This window comes from Schistocerca gregaria, chromosome 2 (assembly GCF_023897955.1).
Source record: "Schistocerca gregaria isolate iqSchGreg1 chromosome 2, iqSchGreg1.2, whole genome shotgun sequence".
NCBI classification, from domain to species: domain Eukaryota; kingdom Metazoa; phylum Arthropoda; class Insecta; order Orthoptera; family Acrididae; genus Schistocerca; species Schistocerca gregaria.
The window spans coordinates 424,916,839-424,940,293 of NC_064921.1; the positions used below are offsets into that span (position 1 = coordinate 424,916,839).

Below are 23,455 nucleotides of genomic sequence, written 5' to 3' on the forward strand. Positions count from 1 at the left end.
GCAGGGGTAAAATACAGGGAGCGAAAGGCTATTTATAATTTGTACAGAAACCAGATGGCAGTAATAAGAGTCGAGGGGCATGAAAGGGAAGCAGTGCTTGGGAAAGGAGTGAGACAGGGTTGTAGCCTCTCCCCGATGTTATTCAATCTGTATATTGAGCCAGCAGTAAAGGAAACAAAAGAAAAATTTGGAGTAGGTATTAAAATTCATGGAGACGAAGTAAAAACTTTGAGGTTCGCCGATGACATTGTAATTCTGTCAGAGACGGCAAAGGACTTGGAAGAGCAGTTGAACGGAATGGACAGTGTCTTGAAAGGAGGATATAAGATGAACATCAACAAAAGCAAAACGAGGATAATGGAATGTAGTCAAATTAAATCGGGTGATGCTGAGGGAATTAGATTAGGAAATGAGACACTTAAAGTAGTAAAGGAGTTTTGCTATTTAGGAAGTAAAATAACTGATGATGGTCGAAGTAGAGAGGATATAAAATGTAGACTGGCAATGGCAAGGAAAGCGTTTCTGAAGAAGAGAAATTTGTTAACATCGAATATAGATTTATGTATCAGGAAGTCGTTTCTGAAAGTATTTGTTTGGAGTGTAGCCATGTATGGAAGTGAAACATGGACGATAACTAGTTTGGACAAGAAGAGAATAGAAGCTTTCGAAATGTGGTGCTACAGAAGAATACTGAAGATAAGGTGGATAGATCACGTAACTAATGAGGAGGTATTGAATAGGATTGGGGAGAAGAGAAGTTTGTGGCACAACTTGACTAGAAGAAGGGATCGGTTGGTAGGACATGTTTTGAGGCATCAAGGGATCACAAATTTAGCATTGGAGGGCAGCGTGGAGGGTAAAAATCGTAGAGGGAGACCGAGAGATGAGTACACTAAGCAGATTCAGAAGGATGTAGGTTGCAGTAGGTACTGGGAGATGAAGCAGCTTGCACAGGATAGAGTAGCATGGAGAGCTGCATCAAACCAGTCTCAGGACTGAAGACAACAACAACAACAATAAGAAGAGGCCGCCCCTGTTTGTTGTAGCAAACGGCAGGCAATCCAAGGCAGAAGCAGAATTTCAGAGGGGTTCAAAATGGAGGCACTTTTGCAGGCATGGATCCAATGCCCCAAAGCTAAAGGTGCCAGAAATAAGTACGTGCAGCGAAGTTGTGCCGCAAAACGACAAGGTGCGTGAAGTGCTCAGGTGAACACGATTGCTCCACCTCTGACAGAAGCAAGTAATGGAGACTGAAGTGCGCTTGCTGTGGTGGGGCTCTCACCTCCGGCGTGGATACCAGACAATTACTGACCACAGCCAAGCCACAGACACATCGGCAAAGGACAAAACTCGTCGGCAGCTGATGGACTCTAGGATGGCGCTATACGGAGACGATCTTGCAACAGTTTCCGCTGCCCAGGAGCGAGTGGGAACCCAGAGCAGTGGCAGAGGTGAGAGGGTGGGGGTTGGGGGTCGACAGCGAGAGGAAAAGTGTCAAGCACTGCCCGCGCCTGGAAAGACGCACTGGAGGAGGATCGGCGAAGGTGTGCACCCCACTTTGCGCACTGCCACCGTAGAGGCCACTGTAGCCTCAAAAGACCCCATGGCGGCAGAGCGTGCAGCATTCAGAGCAGCCCTAGCGGCAGACAGATGAGTCCTCCGTCAGCTGCGGCGACTGCGCGCTGCACTCGAGTACGATCTCCGTACGGAAAAAGAAGAGGATCCTGCCACTACCACCATCCTATCCAAATAACAAAGAGTGAGAGGGCACCAGCTACCAGATAACCACTCCGTTGGCCACTGCAGAGACGCACTTTGTCACCGACGTGGTCTCAGAGAAGAGTAGCCATCTAACGACAGCTGAGACGACAGCAGCACCACCGCTGGCTGCCAAGAAAGCTTCGCCGCCCAAGCGAGACAGCCATCCCAGTAATGGGGGCCGCTGTAAGACCGCCTCCCCCCCCCCTGCCCCCTTCCCTTTCCTCTCTCTGGGCGGTACAAACAGACGCCAGGCACGAAAGTCTGCTGCTGTAAACATTCATCTCACTCGGAGCGGCGACCTGACATATCGATGCAGAGAGCTCCCTGTTGCTCTATGACCCCAGCGTGTCAGAAGCTCTGTTATTCCATACAGGACACCACTTTAGTTCATCCGTCGAACGGCTCGGGTAACGGTGGTAGAAAACTCTTCCGGGGAAAGATAACGACGTCCACGCATGTCCGAGCTGTAGCAAGGACGCTGCAATACTTCCCATCCGTATTCGCCCAGTGTCTGGGCTACAACACTGCCCGTATACGAGCATTATTGTGGAGAATAAGTGGCCCGGCCTATGAGCAACTAAGGTCGGGTTTTGTGCATTTTTCTGCGCAGGTTTTTCATGAAGTTACTATAATACACTGCTGTGAGACTCGTTCCAGATGGGATTCTGTCATGAAGGCTCCACGGCGGTCATAAGAAAAACTCATCGTTTTCCTGAGCTTTTGATTGAGCGCGTCGAAATATTTTCGGACATGGAGAATCTGAAGCTCTCCTCTCATTGAACTGTGATTTCGTCTTTGGTTCAAAGTCTCTACCACGTTTCATCAACGACGAAAATTCGACACATGCACCCTTGACCTTCACGATCGAATCGTTGTCTGAGCAAGGTTGCAATGTCCAGGCGTTCGTGCTTCTCATCAGCAGTCAAACACTGCAGGACCCGCCTCGTAGAAATTTTTGTCTTTCTCAGATCAATTGAGAGAATACGGAATACTTATGTTCGACAAATTCCCGTAATTTCGGAGTTTTCCTCACAAGTCTCACAGCAATCATCTTCAAGAGCAACTGCCATAAGATTTACACTTCGTACACCTGTTGACGTTTTCGGCCTTCCGGATCTCGGATTATCGTCTATGCCCCGTACGACCACCACGAAAACCGTTAACCCAGCGTGAAAAAAAAAGTTCAAATGTGTGTGTAATCTTATGGGACTTAACTTCTGAGGTTATTAGTCCCTAAGCTTACACGCTACTTAACCTAAATTATCCTAAGGACAAACACACACACCCATGCCCGAGGGAGGACTCGAACCTCTGCCGGGACCAGCCGCACAGTCCACGAATGCAGCGCCGAGACCGCTCGGCTAATACCGCGCGGTCCCAACGTGAAACTGTACTACCGTCCACTACAAACTCACGTCATACTTCAGTTAACGCACTGTGATTTCTGTCGAGTTTGCTGCGTTAAGTTTCGATCTTGATGTTTGACCTCTGGTCTTAAGCCATAGTACTCGAAACTCCTACAGGATCCATTTCTGCCTCTCGCCAATTTTAGGTTGGAGTACACATAAAAAAAACAAAAAAAAAAAAAAAAACATGTGCTACTTCCTCAGGCTCCAACCACATCTGACGTAATTTTTATTGTTGTTGCATCAAACAATCCACAGTAACACCAACCTGTGCATTATTTACGAAATGTCCATCGTATAAAACCATCATCGCATTGTCATGACTGTCATGATTTCACAAACATGTTTGGAAATCATAAAGTAAACATATGTATACTGTGGTGATGTTTGTGTTCCTGAATATGGTCTTAAAGACCTAAACTGGCCTAAAATAAATAAAATTCACGTAACGATTGCTGGGGAGTTAATGACATTCAAGCAATAGTTATGACCTATGGAGAGTCACTTAGCAAAAGTATTTAACCAAAAGAATTGGTCTGCGTAAACTACTGACATACAGCACGTTTTTGACGTTTTTTGTGACGTCAGTAAGTCCATCCAGAAAACTGGACTCGCTGGAACTATGTGAATGTCGCTGTGCTGTTGTGGGCACGGTAGCACGGAGCTATAGTGCGTCCAGTGTACTTCAGCTTGTAACTTTTCAGTTCAGTTCAGCGGTACGAGTTAAGGCTGATTAGGGGGAGGGGAAGAGGGTCACTGACCTGTTGATTCACTGTCTGGCCTCGCAGGTGTCGTTGTATTGTGAGGTACTTCACAATAATCTTATCACACACGTAAATATATTGACAACGACGAGAAAGCGATTGACGAGAAGATAAGGCAATGTGGCAGCGTGTGTTCATTTCGAAGGAAGCATACAGGAATTTTAGTTAGACCAATGAAAATTCCAATTGAGAGAGGGGTTCAGGACATAACAGAAATACGTTATGGTGTAGCAGATAAAACTGTTTGTATTCAAAAGTTCTCAAACTACATTGCGTTAGATTGTTTCGTGGATATCAGTATTTGATTCGATAACTGTGAATAAATTAACAGTGAGTCTCCACATGACTGTTAAATAAAAATGAGACTTAGCTCTACTGGAACTTTAGTAAAAAGTTGTAAGAGAGGCCTGCAAACGAGGTAGTGTACTACTTTCTCTTAATACTTCAATCTTGTCTGAGATTACGCTAAACCTTGGCAGATAGCAGGTTTACGATGAGCGAAACATCTACGTGGAGAAAGGAAGGAAGATTCGGGCTGAGCATCGGGCATACGATGAGATCATTAGAGACGGAGCATAAACTCATGTAAGACAGAGAATTGCGCTGTTGTCCGCCTTAAGGGAATTTTCCGAGCTCGGATCCTTATTTTGTCGTCGGGTTCAACATTATTATTCTCCATTAAATCATTTTAGCATACAAATATTTACGAACAAACAAACGTACATATCTTAAACACTGAAAATAATTTTTGGCTGGCAAACTGAGAAGCCATACAGCATAAAATGGCGGTCAAGGTTAGCTCTGCGCGAATTGCATAACTAAACGGTTCACAGCAGATCATCTTCAGATCTGCCACCACAAGGTTCAGTTTGTCAATAGTTGTAAGGTGACACAAAAGTAACGTCTACTGTATTTTTACGTTTATTTTATGTTATTCTTACCGCTGTTGGGAAACTGAACCTTGTGGTGACAGATCTGAAGATGATCTGTTGGACAGATCGAAACCGTTAATCATTAATAACAGAAGTAATGCTCCAGACAGTGTTTGCAAGCATAAATGCAACATAAGTTATTGTTAAACGAGGAGACGTGTATACGGGTAAGACGTTGAGAGTGATTTACGCCTTAGCGTCATATATATGCCTCCTCGGAAACTGCTGAAAGATTCCATTTTTAAATGTATTTTTTTCTTTCTAAAATTGCTCTCGTAATTACAATGAATTTAAATTTAAGTGGTAAGAGGTCTTTTCTGATGATATTCGACTGGAGTGTAGCCTTGTGTGGAAGTGAGAAGTGGACGACAAACAGTTCAGACAAGACCAAATTAGAAGTTTTGAACAGTTTTACTAGAGAAGAAGGCTAAAAAACCGGATGGACACATCGGATAACCAGTGAAGAACTACTGAATCGAACTGGAGAGAAAATAAATTTGTGGCACAAATTCACTAAAAGATGGAATCGCTTCATAGGACGCACCCTGAGACAATAAGGGCAGATTCTGGTCGAGAACGATAAAAAAGATTTTGTTACATCATTTGCACCACTGAAGTATATAAGTTATGCTTGCAAAGGGTTTCTGAAGTTACAGAGTGTTGAATGGAACTGTGCGTCGATCGAAATATAGGCACCTGCAGGTGATCGATGAATTAGTTCAAGAAAAGATTCGGCCAGGATAAGAACTTCTTTCCACTGAAGATTTGCTTAAAATATGGGCTTCAAAGCGTACATTTGGTAATAGGTACCGGACACTTCCATTGTAGGGAAAAAACGAAACAACAGGATGTATAGCTGCAGGTATATTCAGTGAAGCTTAGTCATCTATTCTGAAGGCCATGGACGTGTTAGGAATCGTCATAGGGACGAACAGCTAAAACTTTGCTGTTTTATCTGGCAAAAAACGTGTGGTCGCCGCGGAGGAAGGAATGTGTCAGTTTGTTAAAAGAGCCAGGACTGAACAAATGCAGCACCAAATTGAGAACCACAACACGTTTGAGAAAGAGAAACGATGCCTATATGGTCCTGGGATTGTAGAATAACCGAAAGCTTTGAAACATCATTTTCTTTGCTACTCTAAACTTTAAACACGTTTTCCTAGAAACAACATTTTTCTTCGCTCGTTCTGGATCGTCGACAGATTACCCGACTCATCTGATATTTTTTTATGGGAAAAAGAATTAAATTTGGTGAACATCTGCGAGAATTTATTGTATTCAAATATTAAATACTTTTTTAAGCACTTGAACTTACCTAGAAATTGATATGTGTACAAATAGCCGTCATTTTTTCGAAGTATGTATTTATCAGAACCCCGTCGCGATGGGCCCTCGAATTCATTGTAATTTAAGAATTTTCTGTTTTTATGAATCCGCCCAAACCAAAATGCGCTGCGAGGCACATATTTTGACATGGGCTGCAACCGCCGTTTTTAATTTTTTGTGAGATGCCTTTTTTTCATATACGAATGTACATATATATTGTTGTTGTTGTGGTCTTCCCTTCTTTGCTTGGAACTGGGTTTCCATCTGAGGTCTTGATATTCATACAAGTGGTTTTCTTTTCTCCAAAGGTCTCTTTAATTTTCCTGTAGGCAGTATCTATCTTACCCCTAGTGAGATAAGCCTCTGCATCCTTACATTTGTCCTCTAGCCACCCCTGCTTAGCCATTTTGCACTTCCTGTCGATCTCATTTTTGAGACGTTTGTATTCCTTTTTGCCTGCTTCATTTACTACATTTTTATATTTTCTCCTTTCATCAATTAAATTCAATATTTCTTCTGTTACCCAAGGATTTCTACTAGCCCTCGTCTTTTTATCTACTTGATCCTCTGCTGCCGTCACTACTTCATCCCTCAAAGCTACCCATTCTTCTTCTCCTCTATTTCTTTCCCCCATTCCTATCAATCGTTCCCTTATGCTCTCCCTGAAACTCTGTACAATCTCTGGTTTAGTCAGTTTATCCAGTTCCCATCTCCTTGAATTCCCACCTTTTTGCAGTTTCTTCAGTTTTAATCTACAGTTCATAACCAATAGATTGTGATCAGAGTCCACATCTGCCACTGGGAATGTCTTACAATTTAAAACCTGCTTCCTAAATCTTTGTCTTACCATTATATAATCTATATGAAACCTGTCAGTATTTCCAGGCTTCTTCCATGTATACAACCTTTTTTTATGATTCTTGAACCAAGTGTTAGCTATGATTAAGTTATACTCTGTGCAAAATTCTACCAGGCGGCTTCCTCTTTCATTTCTTAACCCCAGTCCATATTCACCTACTACGTTTCCTTCTCTTCCTTTCCCTACTAACGAATTCCAGTCACCCATGGCTATTAAATTTTCGTCTCCCTTCACTATCTGAATAATTTCTTTTATTTGATCATACATTTCTTCAATCTCTTCGTCATCTGCAGAGTTACTTGGCATATAAACTTGTACTACTGTAGTAGGCGTGGGCTTCGTAACTATCTTGGTCACAATAATGCGTTCACTATGCTGTTTGTAGTAGCTTACCCGCACTCTTGTTTTTCTATTCACTATTAAACCTACTCCTGCATTACCGCTATATGATTTTGTATTTATAATAAAGTCGTAAAACCCCTTCCTAGTCAGTTTAATAATGGAGGGAAGTGTAGTGGCTAAAAATTGTAGAGGGAATCTAAAACTCTACTACAGTAAACAAATTCAAAACGGTGTAGGTTGCAGTGCTTACGCAGAGCTGAAGAGGCTTGCAAAGCGTATACTAGCGTGGAGCAGCAGATCGACCTGTAGCACTTTTTTAAACTATTGTACCACATAGAAATGTTCTTTCAAGCCCATGTAAAAACTATGTTTAGGGCTCTAAAACTGAAAATTCAACAAGCAGCTGATTCAAGACGTTACTTACCGCGTTCGTACTGAAGCTCACAACAACGCCCTACAACACAGTTAAATCAATCAACTTCTGTAAACATGAACGTTTATTGTGGACGAAAATGCAGCCTACAGGGGCACCGCGCCTAATGCTCATCGCCAATTTTGTCCGCCGGCTGAAGTGGCCGAGCGGTTCTAGGCGCTATAACCTGGAACTGCGCGACCGCTACGGTCGCAGGTTCGAATCCTGCCTCGGGCATGGATGTGTGTGATGTCCTTAGGTTAGTTAGGTTTAAGTAGTTCTAAGTTCTAGGGGACTGATGACCTCAGCAGTTAAGTCCCATAGTGCTCAGAGCCATTTGAACCATTTGTCCAGATTTATGATATAAGCGGAATTTGAACAGAAATGAAAGTGACAGAAGTCGTAGCGCCATATGGCAGAGAGTTTAGAAAATAAAAAAAGTAGCATTTTTGGCGCGGAGCGGGCGATGCATGAGACATTATTTTATGTTAACATGGTTTCCAGACCGCGATTGGGTCAGCGGATAGAGAACTGAACGGTAATCCGAGGGTTGAGGGAGCGAGTCCCTATGCGGAAGCAGTTTTTATTTTAAGTTTTTACGTTACGTACGCTGCATATAAAACGAAGTAATGTTCGCTGTATTTCATTGATTGATATTTTAATGAAAGGCATGAAAAGGAAAGATTAAGGAAAATATGCAATTGCAAGTAAATTTCCAGGAAGGTTTTGAACTTACAACGTCCACGAGCATTCTGCAGATAACTTTCCAAGAAGGTGTTGTAATTCAAGCATGTAGGATTTACTTACGCGTGGTTTTCTGACAAACTGTTCCATGAGAGAGAACGTTCTATGGATGTAAACCACGTTTTTTTTCTGTAGAAACTTTAATACAACGATGTAATTGTAGAAATGCGGCGTTTATAAAGTGTTCATATTGCAGAGAAAATTATTGCTTCCCTGTTTTTACAATGAATATCACTCCAGCACGCGTAAATCTCCAACTAACGCATTAAAAGTGTTTAATTTTATATACACACTTCAAAAAATGTTTTGCTTCACCCCGGTTCCCAGAACTCCTGAAGACACGTTGGATGTGGGTATTGTATCACAGACACAGTCCCTCTGACTGTTCAGAGATGTCACTAAACCCGCCCAAATTGTAAACAACCATGCATGAGCAGCGCCTATTAGACGGAGGGGGTCCGACAGACGATCAGTTCCAGCCATTCCACCAGGAAGGAGGTACACGGCTTGTGTTGTCTGCAGTTCAACCATGCCTAGAAGGTCAATACCGCGGCCCGATCGCGTCCGCGTTGTTACTTTGTGACAGGACGGGCTCTCAACAAGGGAAGCGTCCAGGCTTCTCGGAGTGAACCAAAGCGATTTTGTTCGGACATGGAGGAGATGCAAAGAGACAGGAACTGTCGAAGACATGCCTCGCTCAGGCCGCCCAAGGGCTTCTACTGCAGTGGATGACCGCTACCTACGGATTATGGCTCGGAGTAACTCTGACAGCAACGCCACCATGTTGAATAATCTTTTCGTGCAGCCACAGGACGTCGTGTTACGACTCAAACTGTGCGAAATAGGCTGCATGATGCCCAACTTCACTCCCTACGTCCACGGCAGACTGCTTCGCAACGACTTCGTACCATTCTCCTTTTGCTCACGTTACACCTTGATCTTACCTGACTCCGAGCGCTAGCTTTTACTAACCGCTCCAGAAATTATGTTGGTCTATACTGAATGAGCAGCGTACCTTCAGGGGAAAGATATGTTCGCAGCCTTAATCAAGATTTGCAGCACACATGTTGTGTGGTAATTTTGTCGCCGCAAATGAATGACACAATAACGGGAATGAAACCTCCTGGCAGATTAAAACTGTGTGCCCGACCGAGACTCGAACTCGGGACCTTTGCCTTACGCGGGCAAGTGCTCTAGCATCTGAGCTTTACTTCTGCCAGTATCTCGTCTCCTACCTTCCAAACTTTACAGAAGCTCTCCTGTGAACCTTGAAGAACTAGCACTACTGAAAGAAAGGATATAGCGGAGACATGGCTTAGCCACAGCCTGGGGGATGTTTCCAGAATGAGATTTTCACTCTGCAGCGGAGTGTGCGCTGATATGAAACTTCTTGGCAGATTAAAACTGTGTGCCGGACCGAGACTCGAACTCGGGACCTTTGCCTTTCGCGGGTAAATGCTCTACCAACGGGAATGTTTGAAATGAGTAGTGGCACCCATGGGCAGGTGGCAGCACTGCGGGCTCGAGACAGTTAGCGAGTAAAGAGTCCGGCATTCCAGTAATCATGGATCGGTGGAACGGACAGCAGCGTGCGTTTTATAAAAACAGTGACAGTTTGGTAGCGGCGCAGAGGGAATTTCAACGTTTTTATAATTTAGGATGTCATGATTCCATTGCATCGAAACATGCGATACGATGTTGGATTAATAAGTTTGAAGAGACTGAATCTGCTCTCAAGAAGAAACCGACAGGACGACCAAGAAATGTGCGTTCTCCAGCGAACGTTGATGTTGTATGGGGGGCCCGTCTTTCAGAGCCCACGGCGTTCAATTCGTAATCAAGCAACGGTGGTTAGAATGTCCCGGGAGAGTGTTCGCAGAATACTTCAGCTTGAAACTTCCTGGCAGATTAAAACTGTGTGACGGACTGAGACTCGATCTCGGCAAAGGTCCAGAGTTCGAGTCTCGGTCCGGCACACAGTTTTAATCTGCCAGGAAGTTTCATATCACCGTACACTCTGCTGCAGAGTGAAAATCTCATTCTGGAAACATCCCCCAGGCTGTGGCTAAGCCATGTTCCGCAATATCCTTTCTTTCAGGAGTGCTAGTTCTGCAAGGTTCGCAGGAGAGCTTCTGTAAAGTTTGGAAGGTAGTAGACGAGGTACTGGCAGAAGTATAGCTGTCAGGACGGGCCGTGAGTCGTGCTTGGGTAGCTCAGATGGTAGAGCACTTGTCCGCAAAAGGCAAAGGTCCCGAGTTCGAGTCTTGGCCCGGCACACAGTTTTGATCTGCCAGGAAGTTTCATATCAGCGCACACTCCGCTGCAGAGTGAAAATATCATTCTGGATACTTCATCTTGATTTAAAATTTCATCCGTACAAACTACAGTTCGTGCTACAAATGAAGGACATCGATTACCGGTTGCGATTAGGATTCTGTCAACAAATGATTACAAAAATAAATAATGACGATGAATTTCTAAGGAAGTTTTGGATGTCAGATGAGACAACTTTTCATCTCACAGGTTATGTGAATAAACTACCGCTACTGGGCAAACAAAAATCCTAATGACTTTCATGAGCGCCCTTTACACGCTAGTAAAGCGACAATATGGTGTAGTATTTCATCACGTTGGATTATCGGACCGTATTTTTTCATAAATGAACAGGGAAACACAATAACTGTCAGTGCCGATCGTTACGTGGAGATGTTACGAACCTTCCTTGCACCTGCACTGAACAACTTTCCAAAGCCTGGTTTTAAAAGGACGGAGCAACATTACACACTGCACGGCAATCAGTGGCATGTGTGCGAGAACTGTTTGGCAACCGTGTGATCTCATGGTGCGATAACATTCCCTGGCCCCCTAGATCGCCAGAGTTATCCATTTGTGATTTTTTCCTTGTGGGGCTATCTCAAGAGCGAAGTCTACACGACTCGCCCAAGAACCCTGGATGGGTTAAAACAGAGAAATCGGGATGCAGTTCAGAATATTCCAGATGAGATGTTGCAGCGATCAATGAGGAATCTCAACACCAGATTTAACGAATGTATTCGTACAGGAGGACGCCATCTAAAGTACGTAATTAAAAAAAAAGTTAAATGCCATCAGTGTTTCGTAAATGGCAAGATTTCAATTACTATGACTGTAGTTTCTTTCCTTCATCACTTCTAGCTTTATTGAATCGTGGAAATGTTCCAGTTTTTCTGTGTCACGCTGCATTCCCTTCGGAAAGTGAGACACAGAACTACGGGGATTTATTAATGATTAAACAGGACTGTAAAATGCAGAGGTAGAAATTTCTGTTTCAGTGAAAACATGGGTATTGGTTTAAATGGCTCTGATCACTATGGGACTTAACATCTGAGGTCATCAGTCCCCTAGAACTTAGAACTACTTAAACCTAACTAACCTAAGGACATCACACACATCCATGCCGGAGGCAGGATTCGAACCTGCGACCGTAGCGTTAGTGCGGTTCCAGACTGAAGCGCCTAGAACCGTTCGGCCACACCGGCCGACACGTGGGTATTCTACCATATTGTTAAGGGACAAATAATCTGTGACCATCCTCATAACACCAGAAACCATAAAGCCACCACAAGGCTCTACAAAAAATAAGAATGTAACCACTCGCGCCCGGAAAAGGAAGAGGGAAAAGACACTGGAATACAAAGTATCCTCTGCCAAAGACCAAAGGTGTCTTTTGGAGTATGGATGTAGATGAAAAGATGATGAGGTATCCACCTGCTGTAACCAGATAAATTGAAACTGTGGAAGATGCTGATAGCTTCGATCGTCTTTCTCTCAATGGTGCTGTCAGATATTTTGCATTCTATTGTCTGGTTAGGAAGACCAGCTGAGTCTTATGCTGCAACTTGAAATACATTTGATTAAAGGCTATCTGAACAAGAGGAGCAAAGTCCTAGAGAATTCAAGGCTTGTCAAAGCATGGGCTCAATTGCCTGTACCGGAACAAACATACAGATGTCACCAGTTGGGTTCATTGGCAGTGAGAAACGCAGGAACGAGATGTGTTTACGGTTGCTGCAAGTATCACTTAGCGTTGAATGACGACTACATAAGTGTAGTGGAAAGTAGTTTTTCCATAGCGTCAATTCCATCTTGGAAACACCGGAAATAAAAATTCTGAATGAATGAACACATTACCCCATTTGACCTCATGCAAAAACAGAGGTTCAATGTTCGAACAATAGAGAACAGGCCCTGTTGCAAGTATTTTATTAATAGCGACGCGTTTCGCGCTGTTAGTGCGTCCTCAGATTATCTTGGAACAGCGGAGACCGCTTCAGTGGTAATAAAATTTTAAAACGAGACTGTATTGTCCGTTATCCTGCCCGATGAGGCAAACTTCTGAACTTATCACTCCACTCCATTTTGGCCTGTTGCTGCAACAGTGGTTCAATGTGTCAAAAATAGGAAACAGATTATGTTGCAAGTGTTTTATTAATAATTAATAAAATAATAATTAATAATCAATGTTAAATACGTTTCACGCATTTAGAGCAATTTTAGATTATTAATAAAATACTCGCAAAAGAGATTGTTTTCTATTTTTGGAACTTTGAAGAAATAAATTATCCTTTAATACCATATTTTTAAAGTATTTTTGCGTAGCAAGAATAAATTAGTCCGTAAAAGGGTAATACAATGAAGTTATAAATTCAACACATTTATTAGCCAGCGGTGTCTGAAACATGCAGTTATAACTGCTTTGATAACCAAGGAATAGATTTTAAAAAATGCAGTACTCAAAACTCTCTTCCACAAAGAAACGTTAATAAGGGATATGAGTCTCATAGCTTCCACATACGCTTGCACAGTGATGTGATACGTGTTGTACGATGTAGTTCAAGAGCTGCATTGACAGCCGGTTCCTTGATACATGCCAGACTTGAGCCATACTGTGATTCAGATGTGGATGAATAGCTGGAGACTCCATGCGATTGATATCCAAAAGGGCAACTGGATGTTAGCGACAATGTTATTCATGAACAGGAAGTTTGGACCAATGGAGTGTCTCAAGAGACCCACATCAGATTGCAGTTCCTGAGTCCTGTATCACTGGGAACTGAAAGGACATAAAAAAAAGGTTCAAATGGCTCTGAGCACTATGGGACTTAACTTCTGAGGTCATAAGTCCCCTAGAACTTAGAACTACTTAAACCTAACTAACCTAAGGACATCACACACATCCATGCCCGAGGCAGGATTCGAACGAAAGGACATCCTTGACCACCAGCTCGGTATGCCTACTCAATACGGTGTCTCCCTACACTCACAAGTAAACATTCCCTCGGGACACACTGCGATTCTGATCGGCTTTGAATATGTTGTAGCATAGAACAAATCAAGAGACACGTATTTTTTGTACGTGCCCAAACGGCTCTTAAGGGGTTGAAACATCCCCTTGACAGGAATTGAGTTAAGTATTTATGCATGAATACTGCTGAAACGGTAGCAGATATAAAAAGCAACCTTCAAATAAAAGTTCTATGGTTTTTAATTGGCACACCGACATTTATCGAAAAATGTTAATTTTTTCGAAATGCTCTCCCACTCTGCATTTTTTTGACCTGACAACTGTGTGGTTGGTCCCGGCGGAGGTTCGAGTCCTCCCTCGGGATGTGTGTGTGTGTGTGTGTGTGTGTTTCCTTAGGATAATTTAAGTTAATTAGTGTGCAACCTTAGGGACTGAAGACCTTAGCAGTTAAGTCCCATAAGATTTCACACACATTTTTTGACCTAACAATTTTGCAGTACCTCATTATTGTACAGGTCTACAATAAACTTTAAACAGTAACAACTTCAGAATTAGCGCCATTAACGCTGAAAAGGTTACAACTTGAAAACAAAAAAAATATGCGAATTTTAAAAAGAATATACAAATACAACACAAGATATTTTATAAAATTAAAAGAAAAATGTATATATAGAACAATGCAGAATATACATTTATAATGTAGTTATTTCGAAAAGACTGGTTAAACAACACAACATGACAGGTGACACTGAAGTGGAGACATAATGGGTACGCATACAGTGGTACAGAGATATTTGTAGCTTATTTCTGACAAATGCGTCTTTGGGATAACACTTCATCGTATATGGCTGCATCTGATATTAGCGATGCTATACGTTTCGCTGTTAGTAAATGTCCAAAATGGAAAACAAATAGTGTGGGAAGAGGATTTTGAAAAAAAATGACTTTTTTGACAAATGTTGTTGCACTGTTGTAGAACTTTTATTTGAATATTTTTTGTATCTGTGACTGTTTCAATGGTATTCATTCAGAAAGATTAAACTCAGTTTCTTAAAGGCGCTGTTAACCCTCTTAACGGCCGTATGAGCACGTATAAAAATATGTGTGTCTTAGTTTGTTCTACAATCCACATTACAACATATCCAAAGCCGATCAAAATCGATGTTTATCCATTAGGTAGATTTACTTGTCAGAGATCACCACCACTAAACTGCTCTTTGCCTTCCTGTGACTGTCCAGCTATAACGTTCTCTCTAGATGAATGTCCAACACGTAACTAGCAACGACTAATTCTTCTATGAAAAGCATATTCCCACATTCCACCAGTTCGTGAAAATCTAATCTCTGCGTTACCGAACCTTTGCTGCCATTACACAGACCTACTGCTCTGGTCCCTAGTTTATCGTGAAACTACAACTGCGATAGGAACTGCAAGCTTGGAACTCTACTGCCGTGAGAGAATCGTTGAATTTCACAGAGCAGTTTAAGGGTGAATATCGATCCTGCTGTGTAGTGGTTTTACCCTTGGTGGTCGAGTTTGTGCTGGTGTACCACGATCATTATCTGTGCCCTGGAATCGTTGTCAAAACCTTGAAAATACCGTTTGTGGCAAGTTCATAGCAGCGGCCTGTGACCTTCCGAGGCGTTCAAGGATTGTGCCCTTCAAAATTAGGTACCAGTGGCATCTGATGTGTCCGCCGTCAGATACGGCACACAGCAATATACACAAAGGGCGTCACACAGAAGGGCAGATCTCCATCGTGGCGCCACACACACTGCCAGACGAAAGAAGTTAAGCACCCAGAAGACATGGCCGGATGTCAGTGTAGCTCCGTACACAACATACACTCTGTAGGAGGTATTTAGAGTTGCAGTTCACTGTGACAGGTAGAACGGCCGCCTGACTGCGTTAGTGTCGTTTGTGTTTAGTGTTGTTAGTAGGCCTGGTAGCGTGTTATCATCATTTTCTTTGGGCCTTTGTCCCACTTCAACGAGGGGTCGGCCTATTTACTATCGATTTGGCGATGTTAGTGTCAGAGGATGGCCAAATGCCCTTCCTGTCGCCACCCCGTACACCCCAGCAGTCTACGTCTAGTCGAAACTGTGAAATAGTGTGAACGTTTTTCTCAAATGTCTGCGAGTAGTGTAAGTGAGGCGGGTTGTGGGGAACAGCCCAATATTCACCTAGTGGGATGTGGAAAACCGCCTAAAAACCTCACCCAAGGACTGGTAGCGTGTATATGGGGTGTTAACTGTGTCATATGTTGAGTAATTACTGCGAAGGACGCGGAGTGCCGTGTACGCGTGTGAGACAGTGTTATCACAACCTGATAGAATTTGGCTGGGCGGTCGAATCCTGAAATATATATATATATATATATATATATATATATATATATATATATATATATATATATATATATATGGGGCATATGGATGTGGCAGTCACCCGACAGAGGACTGTATGGGAAGGTGAAGTGAGACATACTCGCTCTGAAAGTTCCGGTCGCCCATGTCTGACAATGACAAGGAAGGATCACTGTATTGTGCATCAAGCACATCGTAACCCCTTCACATGTTTGACTGCCATCTGAGAATAAGAAATGGACTAGCTGCTACATTCTGTATCATACCGCACCAGTTAGCGGAGACCAGCTGCAGCCGGACTAGGGATTTACCGTCTGATGTGCAGGTTCCCGTTAACACCGCAGCTCGAAAGGCAGCGTTTGGTTGGAACCATGACGAGGAATCATGAACAGAAGACGAATGGAGTCGCATAGTGTGTGCACTATTCCAGATGACCATCGACAGCGATCTGGAGAGAGATGTCATTCTTCCAGTGTTTCGGAGGGGCGCACAGGTGTTACTACTGCTGTCTTGGTGCGGGTGCTCATCGGGTATAACTTGGTCATGGCTTGTGAGATAGAGGGAATTCTGTCAGCACGCAGATACTTCACGATCATCCGACTTCCTCATGTGTTACCTGTCAAGTGGCAGTATCATACTACTATTTTTTTAACAGGACAATGTTCGTCGACGCATCGCACGTGTCTTTATCAATTGTCAGAGTGATAATGAGATACTTGCATGGCCAGTCTGTGGTAGGACATGTGTCGAACCAGGTTGGACTTCAGCTCCATCACAACGCCAGGTCCAGGATACTAAGGAACAGTTACAGCAGATGTAGGCCAGCTTGCCTCAGGGGAGGATTCAACGGCCTTATGACACGTATCCCAACCGAATCAGCGTTTGCAACCAGGCTAGAGGCTGTGCCCAACTTTATACTGATAAGTGGGCCCGTATTGCCAATTTCTTTGTCATGTTGACTCTGTTTTGTAATCACTTGTGAATTTTTATTTCGTTTCCTCCTCTCCTTCTGAGTGGTTCACTTTTTTGTCAGCCAGCCGGGGTGGCCGAGCGGTTGTAGGCGCTACAGTCTGGAACCGCGCGACCGCTACGGTAGCAGGTTCGAATCCTGCCTCGGGCATGGATGCGTGTGATGTCCTTAGGTTAGTTAGGTTTAAGTATTTCTAAGTTTTAGGGGACTGATGCCCTTAGAATTAAGTCCCATAGTGCTCAAAGCCATTTGAATCAACTTTTTTTTTTGTCAGGCAGTGTAGTTATGGTTAGGTGTCACATGGATGACGTACCTTACAGTGACGACATTATGCTTCTGCCATAAGTCGCATCTGTCCGCCATAGTTATGTTCTGAAACTGCAGAGGAAGCTCTTCAGGGGCTACATCCTACATTCATCTGACGTCAGACAAAGAGTTCGCAAATGGATAATTCATCAGTCCGCCGCGGATTTAAGCGGACGCACAGCTTCACTTGGCCTGTCATCAGTTGGCAGCATTCGTCGTCGGACAGCATTGTCGTACAGGCGCCGCATAGTGTCTCAGTAATCACCGAGTGTCGCCGTGTGCTGTATTAACTTAACAGTCAACGGCAGGAGAACCCGACCGGATCTGCTAATAGATTAGTTAGTCATTGTTCTCTCAATTACGTTTATACTAGTATTCAGATGTTTAACGCCTGTGTCAAGCTCTCATATAAGCGTCACACAAAAACTGAGTATTTGTGTATATAGATGCTTTTAAAGATGCTTGTTAAGTGTTACCCATTGTGTTGCCATTGTTGTTGTGGTTCGCTTTTGCCCTGTGATAAAACACTGCAAGCACGCCTCCTCCTGCAGCAACTCCTTTCTGTGGTGGTAAGATCGCTTCCTGCTACGTTTATGTTGGGCACCGTACTTATTTGGTGAATAACTACAAAATCGTTGTGACATTATACCTTAAATCTCACGTACACGTCGGAACGCCGAAGAAAACTGCCGCACCAAAAATTCTGAGAAAGATTCCAGTTGTTTTGCAGAAATCTAGTTTCATTCTATGAAAGGGTTTGTATGGCAGGCAGTCTAGGAATAATCATGCACTGCAGACTTACACGGCTGGGGATTCTGATATTGTTGATATTTGATTTATGGGCGTATGGCCGTGGTCCAGGGCTTATGCTCTTACCCACGTTTCGTCTGCTACATAAGAGGCATAACGATTCAGAAAGCTACACTAGTGGCCATTAAAATAGCTACACCACGAAGATGACGTGCTACAGACGCGAAATTTAACCGACAGGACTAAGACGCGCGAAATTTGGCACGGACATCAATGCGAGATGCCTTTAATAGGTTCCACAACGAAACATTGTCTCTAAATTTGGTAGAAAATCCGAAGAAATTCTGGTCGTATGTAAAGTACACAAGCGGCAAGACGCAGTCAATACCTTCGCTGCGCAGTGCCGATGGTACTGTTACCGACGACTTGACTGCTAAAGCGGAGTTATTGAACGCAGTTTTCCGAAATTCCTTCACCAAGGAAGAGGAATGAAATATTCCATATTTGAAACACGAACATCTGCTAGCATGAGTTTCTTAGAAGTAGATACCTTAAGGGTTGCGAAGCAACTCAAATCGCTTGATAGGGGCAAGTCTTCAGGTCCAGCCAGATTGTATACCGATTAGGTTCCTTTCAGATTACGCTGATACAATAGCTCCCTACTTAGCACTCATATACAACCGCTCGCTCAACGATAGATCTGTACCTACAGATTGGAAAATTGCGCAGGTCGTACCAGCGTTTAAGAAGGGTAGTAGGAGTAATCCATCGAACTACAGACCTATATCATTGACGTTGGTTTGCAGTAGGGTTTTGGAGCATATACTGTATTGAAACATTATGAATCACTTCGAAGGAAACGATCTATTGATACTTAATCAGCATGGTTTCAGAAAACATCGCTCTTGTGCAACGCAGCTAGCTCTTTATTCACATGAAGTAATGGCCGCTATCGACAGGGGATCTCAAGTTGATTCCGTATTTCTAGATTTCCGGAAAGCTTTTGACACCGTTCCTCACAAGCGACTTCTAATCAAGCTGCGGGCCTATGGGGTATCGTCTCAGTTGTGCGACTGGATTCGTGATTTCCTGTTGGGAAGGTCGCAGTTCGTAGTAATAGACGGCAAATCATCGAGTAAAACTGAAGTGATATCAGGTGTTCCCCAGGCAAGCGTCCTGGGACCTCTGCTGTTCCTGATCTATATAAACGACCTGGGTGACAATCTGAGCAGTTCTCTTAGGTTGTTCGCAGATGATGCTGTAATTTACCGTCTAGTAAGGTCATCTGAAGACCAGTGTCAGTTGCAAAGCGATTTAGAAAAGATTGCTGTATGGTGTGGCAGGTGGCAGTTGACGCTAAATAACGATCCACATGAGTTCCAAAAGAAATCCATTGGAATTCGATTACTCGATAAATAGTACAATTCTCAAGGCTGTCAATTCAACTAAGTACCTGGGTGTTAAAATTACGAACAAATTCAGTTGGAAAGACCACATATATAATATTGTGGGGAAGGCGAGCCAAAGGTTGCGTTTCATTGGCAGGAGACTTAGAAGATGCAACAAGTCCACTAAAGACAAATCTTACACTACACTCGTTCGTCCTCTGTTAGAATATTGCTGCGCGGTGTGGGATCCTTACCAGGTGGGATTGACGGAGGACATCGAAAGGGTCCAAAAAATGGCACCTCGTTTTGTATTATCACGTAATAGGGGAAAGAGTGTGGCAGATATGATACGCAAATTGGGATCGAAGTCATTACAGCAAAGACGTTTTTCGTCGCGGCGAGATCTTTTTACGAAATTTCAGTCACGAACTTTCTCTTCCGAATGCGAAAATATTTTGTTGAGCCCAACCTACATAGGTAGGAATGATCATCAAAATAAAATACGAGAAATCAGAGCTCGAACAGAAAGGTTTAGGTGTTCGTTTTTCCCGCGCGCTGTTAGGGAGTGGAATGGTACAGAGATAGTATGATTGTGGTTCGATGAACCCTCTGCCAACCACTTAAATGTGAACTGCAGAGTAGTCATATCGATGTAGATGTAGATAAGCAAATGATTAGCTTTTCAGAGCATTCACACAAGGTTGGCGCCGGTGGTGACACCTACAACTTGCTGACATGAGGAAAGTTTCCAGCCGATTTCTCATATACAAATAGCATTTGACCGGCGTTGCCTGGTGAAACGTTGTTGTGATGCCTCGTGTAAGAGAGGAGAAATGCGTACCATCACGTTTCCGACTTTGATAAAGGTCGGATTGTAACCTATCGCGATTGCGGTTTCTCGTATCGCGACATTGCTGCTCGCGTTGGTCGAGATCCAATGACTGTTAGCAGAATATGGAATCAGTGGGTTCAGGAGAGTAATACGGAACGCCGTGCTGGATCCCTATGGCCTCGTATCACTAGCAGACGAGATGACAGGCATCTTATCCGCATGGCTGTAACGGATCGTGGAGCGACGTCTCGATCCCTGAGTCAGCAGATGGGAACTTTTGCAAGACGAAAACCATCTGCGCGAACAGTTCGACGACGTTTGCAGCAGCATCGACTATCAGCTCGGAGACACGACATGACGCTGCATCACCGACAGGAGCGCCTGCGATGGTGTGCTCAACGACGAACCTGGGTGCACGAATGGCAAAACGTCGTTTTTTCGGATGAATCCAGGTTCTGTTTACAGCATCATGATGGTCGCATCCGTGTATGGCGACATCAGGGTGAACGCACATTGGAAGAGTGTATTCGTCATCGCCGTAATGGCGTATCATCGGGCGCGATGGTATGGGTTGCCATTGGTTACAGGTCTCGGTCACCTCTTGTTTGCATTGACAGTACTTTGAACAGTGAACGCTACATTTCAGATGTGTCACGACCCGTGGCTCTACCCTTCATTCGATCCCTGCAAAACCCTACATTTCAGCAGGATAATGCACGACCGCATGTTGCAGGTCCTGTACGGTCCTTTCTGGAAACAGAATATGTTCGATTACTGCCCTGGCCAGAGCATTCTCCAGATCTCTAACCAACTGAAGACATCTGGTCAATGGTGGGCGAGCTTGGTCATCACAATACGCCAGTCACTACTCTTGATGAACTGTGGTATCGTGTTGAAGCTGCATGGGCAGCTGTACCTGTACACGCCATCCAAGCTCTGTTTGACTCAATGCCAGGCCGTATCAAGGCCGTTATTACGGCCAGAAGTGGCTGTTCTGTGTACTGATTTGTCAGGATCTATGCACCCACATTACGTGAAAATGTAATCACATGTCAGTTCTAGTATAATATATTTGTCTAATGAATACCCGTTTATCATCTGCATTTCTTCTAGGTGTTGCCATTTTAATGGCCAGTAGTGTAATACAGATTCGAACAAGCTCTACAAGCCGAAGGCAACGGTCGGTTCGTGACGTTATGAGACCGCTACCTAACGCCGCGGATGCTTTGGAGCTTGTAGAGCGGAAGATTTGCGCTGTTTGTTTTAATTAGAACGGCGAAGCACAACTTGTCTAATTTCAGTCCTTCTCCTTTTCTGTTGAAATTGTGTTTGTGCTTTTGAACTTCTATGGCCTCTCTGTACCTTTATAGTAATTATTAGATCTTGTAAAAACTACAGTGTCAGAGAAACGAATTTTTTATTTTTCTGACACTAGTGCATGATCTGCTACTGATAATTTATCCGTCTTGGCCAGGCAACAATTTTTCTTGTGTTCTCTGAATCGGGTGCTGATGCTTATTTTTGCAGTTCCTAACTGCTGCACCTCACCACAAAACTGCCCAGCATACGACGGCGCGTCTCAGCGGTCTTTGACTGCAGTCTGATGACGTCACGAGCCGAACTTCGCGTGAATATATGTAAACAGTTTGACTCGCTGAGCATGTTTGAGACTGTAACACCTTCCTGAGCCGTTAAAGCCTTTGAAGAAGTCTCCAGCAGTGGAAGACGAAACGTTAGGCGGAACATCAGCAATCTAGGTAACCCCTACAGTTCTCTAAGAAATGACTTTCGTATTAATTATGGGTCGTTGAGTAGCACACAAGAAAACATTCTTACACAATGCAAATATAGCTCCAAGGACACCTTAAAAAATGGCTCTGAGCACTATGGGACTTAATATCTGAGGTCATCAGTCCCCTAGAACTTAGAACTACTTAAACCTAACTAACCTAAGGACATCACAAACATCCATGCCCGAGGCAGGATTCGGACCTGCGACCGTAGCAGCAGCGCGGTTTCGGACTGAAGCGCCTAGAACCGGTCGGCTACCGCGGCCGGTAAGAACACCTTATATATAATAGAATGGAAAATAGCGTCCAGCAAGCATTGTCAAAGTGTAGAATGACAAAGTTATGTTATGTTCTAAACGAATTTTCAAAGAAGCAGCTGCAGTACTTACACGGCACAGGTAAGAGGACCTCCAGTTTAGATGAGTTGTTGTGCTTTCACTGTCACTTATAACGCACTACCGTGAGTGCAAATAGTACGCGTTATCTTTACGATGCGACGTCCACGTGAGTTCAGCTTGCAACTAGCGCATGCGCAATCGGTGTTCCCCTCCTCTCGCAGCATGGAGTTGGTGGGGGAGAGTGGAGGGGATTCTCCCAGCTGGGGCGTCTGACACACTTTTCGTTGCCTCGTCACTCCGACGTCCTTGTGTTGAAGAAGACGAAGACCTCAACACTTTGCTTGTGGGTGTACAAAGATTATTTACGGCACTGAACGCAACAAAATAAACCCGCAAAGAAATCAAATGGAACAACTAATCCGAATACATATGGATGAACAACTGAGTATACAGATTGTATCTCTCAGACAGTTACAACCATTTTGAAAATACGTTAAATAAACCTTTATAATAGTTTTAGGAATAAGCCTTCTTCTCTCACAAAAAAAGGAAAAAAAAGTAGAAGCATCTAAAACTTATACCTTCGCCCAAAAAGGTCATTGTCACAAGACAGTGTTAATTCCTGCGCGTAAAATAGAAGTGTATCGCTGTTTAAAGTACTTGATGCTTATCATTCAACATAGAGCTGACACTTGGTCAATAAATGGTGCGCTATTACCGCGGCATCACTGGCGTCGCACTTTGGATGCTCTTTATGATATAGGAAACCGTCGCCAAAGGGCAGATCTCATACAAAGATGGCTAGATTCACATCTTATCCTGTGAGTGACTGTACAGAGGGAGGCGACAGTCAAGTAGTCAATCTGACTAACTGAATCTCTTTT

The 23,455-nt window shown here is 43.6% G+C and overlaps 1 protein-coding gene across 5 annotated transcripts in view; it reads right to left on the reverse strand.

Annotated features, from left to right (window-relative positions):
* LOC126336174 (uncharacterized) overlaps positions 1-22,739 on the reverse strand; it is a 72,304-nt gene extending 49,565 nt beyond the window's left edge. For 4 of the 5 annotated variants that reach the window (XM_049999676.1, XM_049999675.1, XM_049999674.1 and 1 more), the window contains exon 1: positions 22,623-22,722. The gene's annotated coding sequence lies outside the window, so the exon portion shown is untranslated. Of the gene's footprint in view, positions 1-17,480; positions 17,755-22,622 lie in introns of all 5 variants that reach the window. The other variant, XM_049999677.1, reaches the window with a different exon arrangement.
* Between the last annotated feature and the right edge of the window lie 716 nt (positions 22,740-23,455).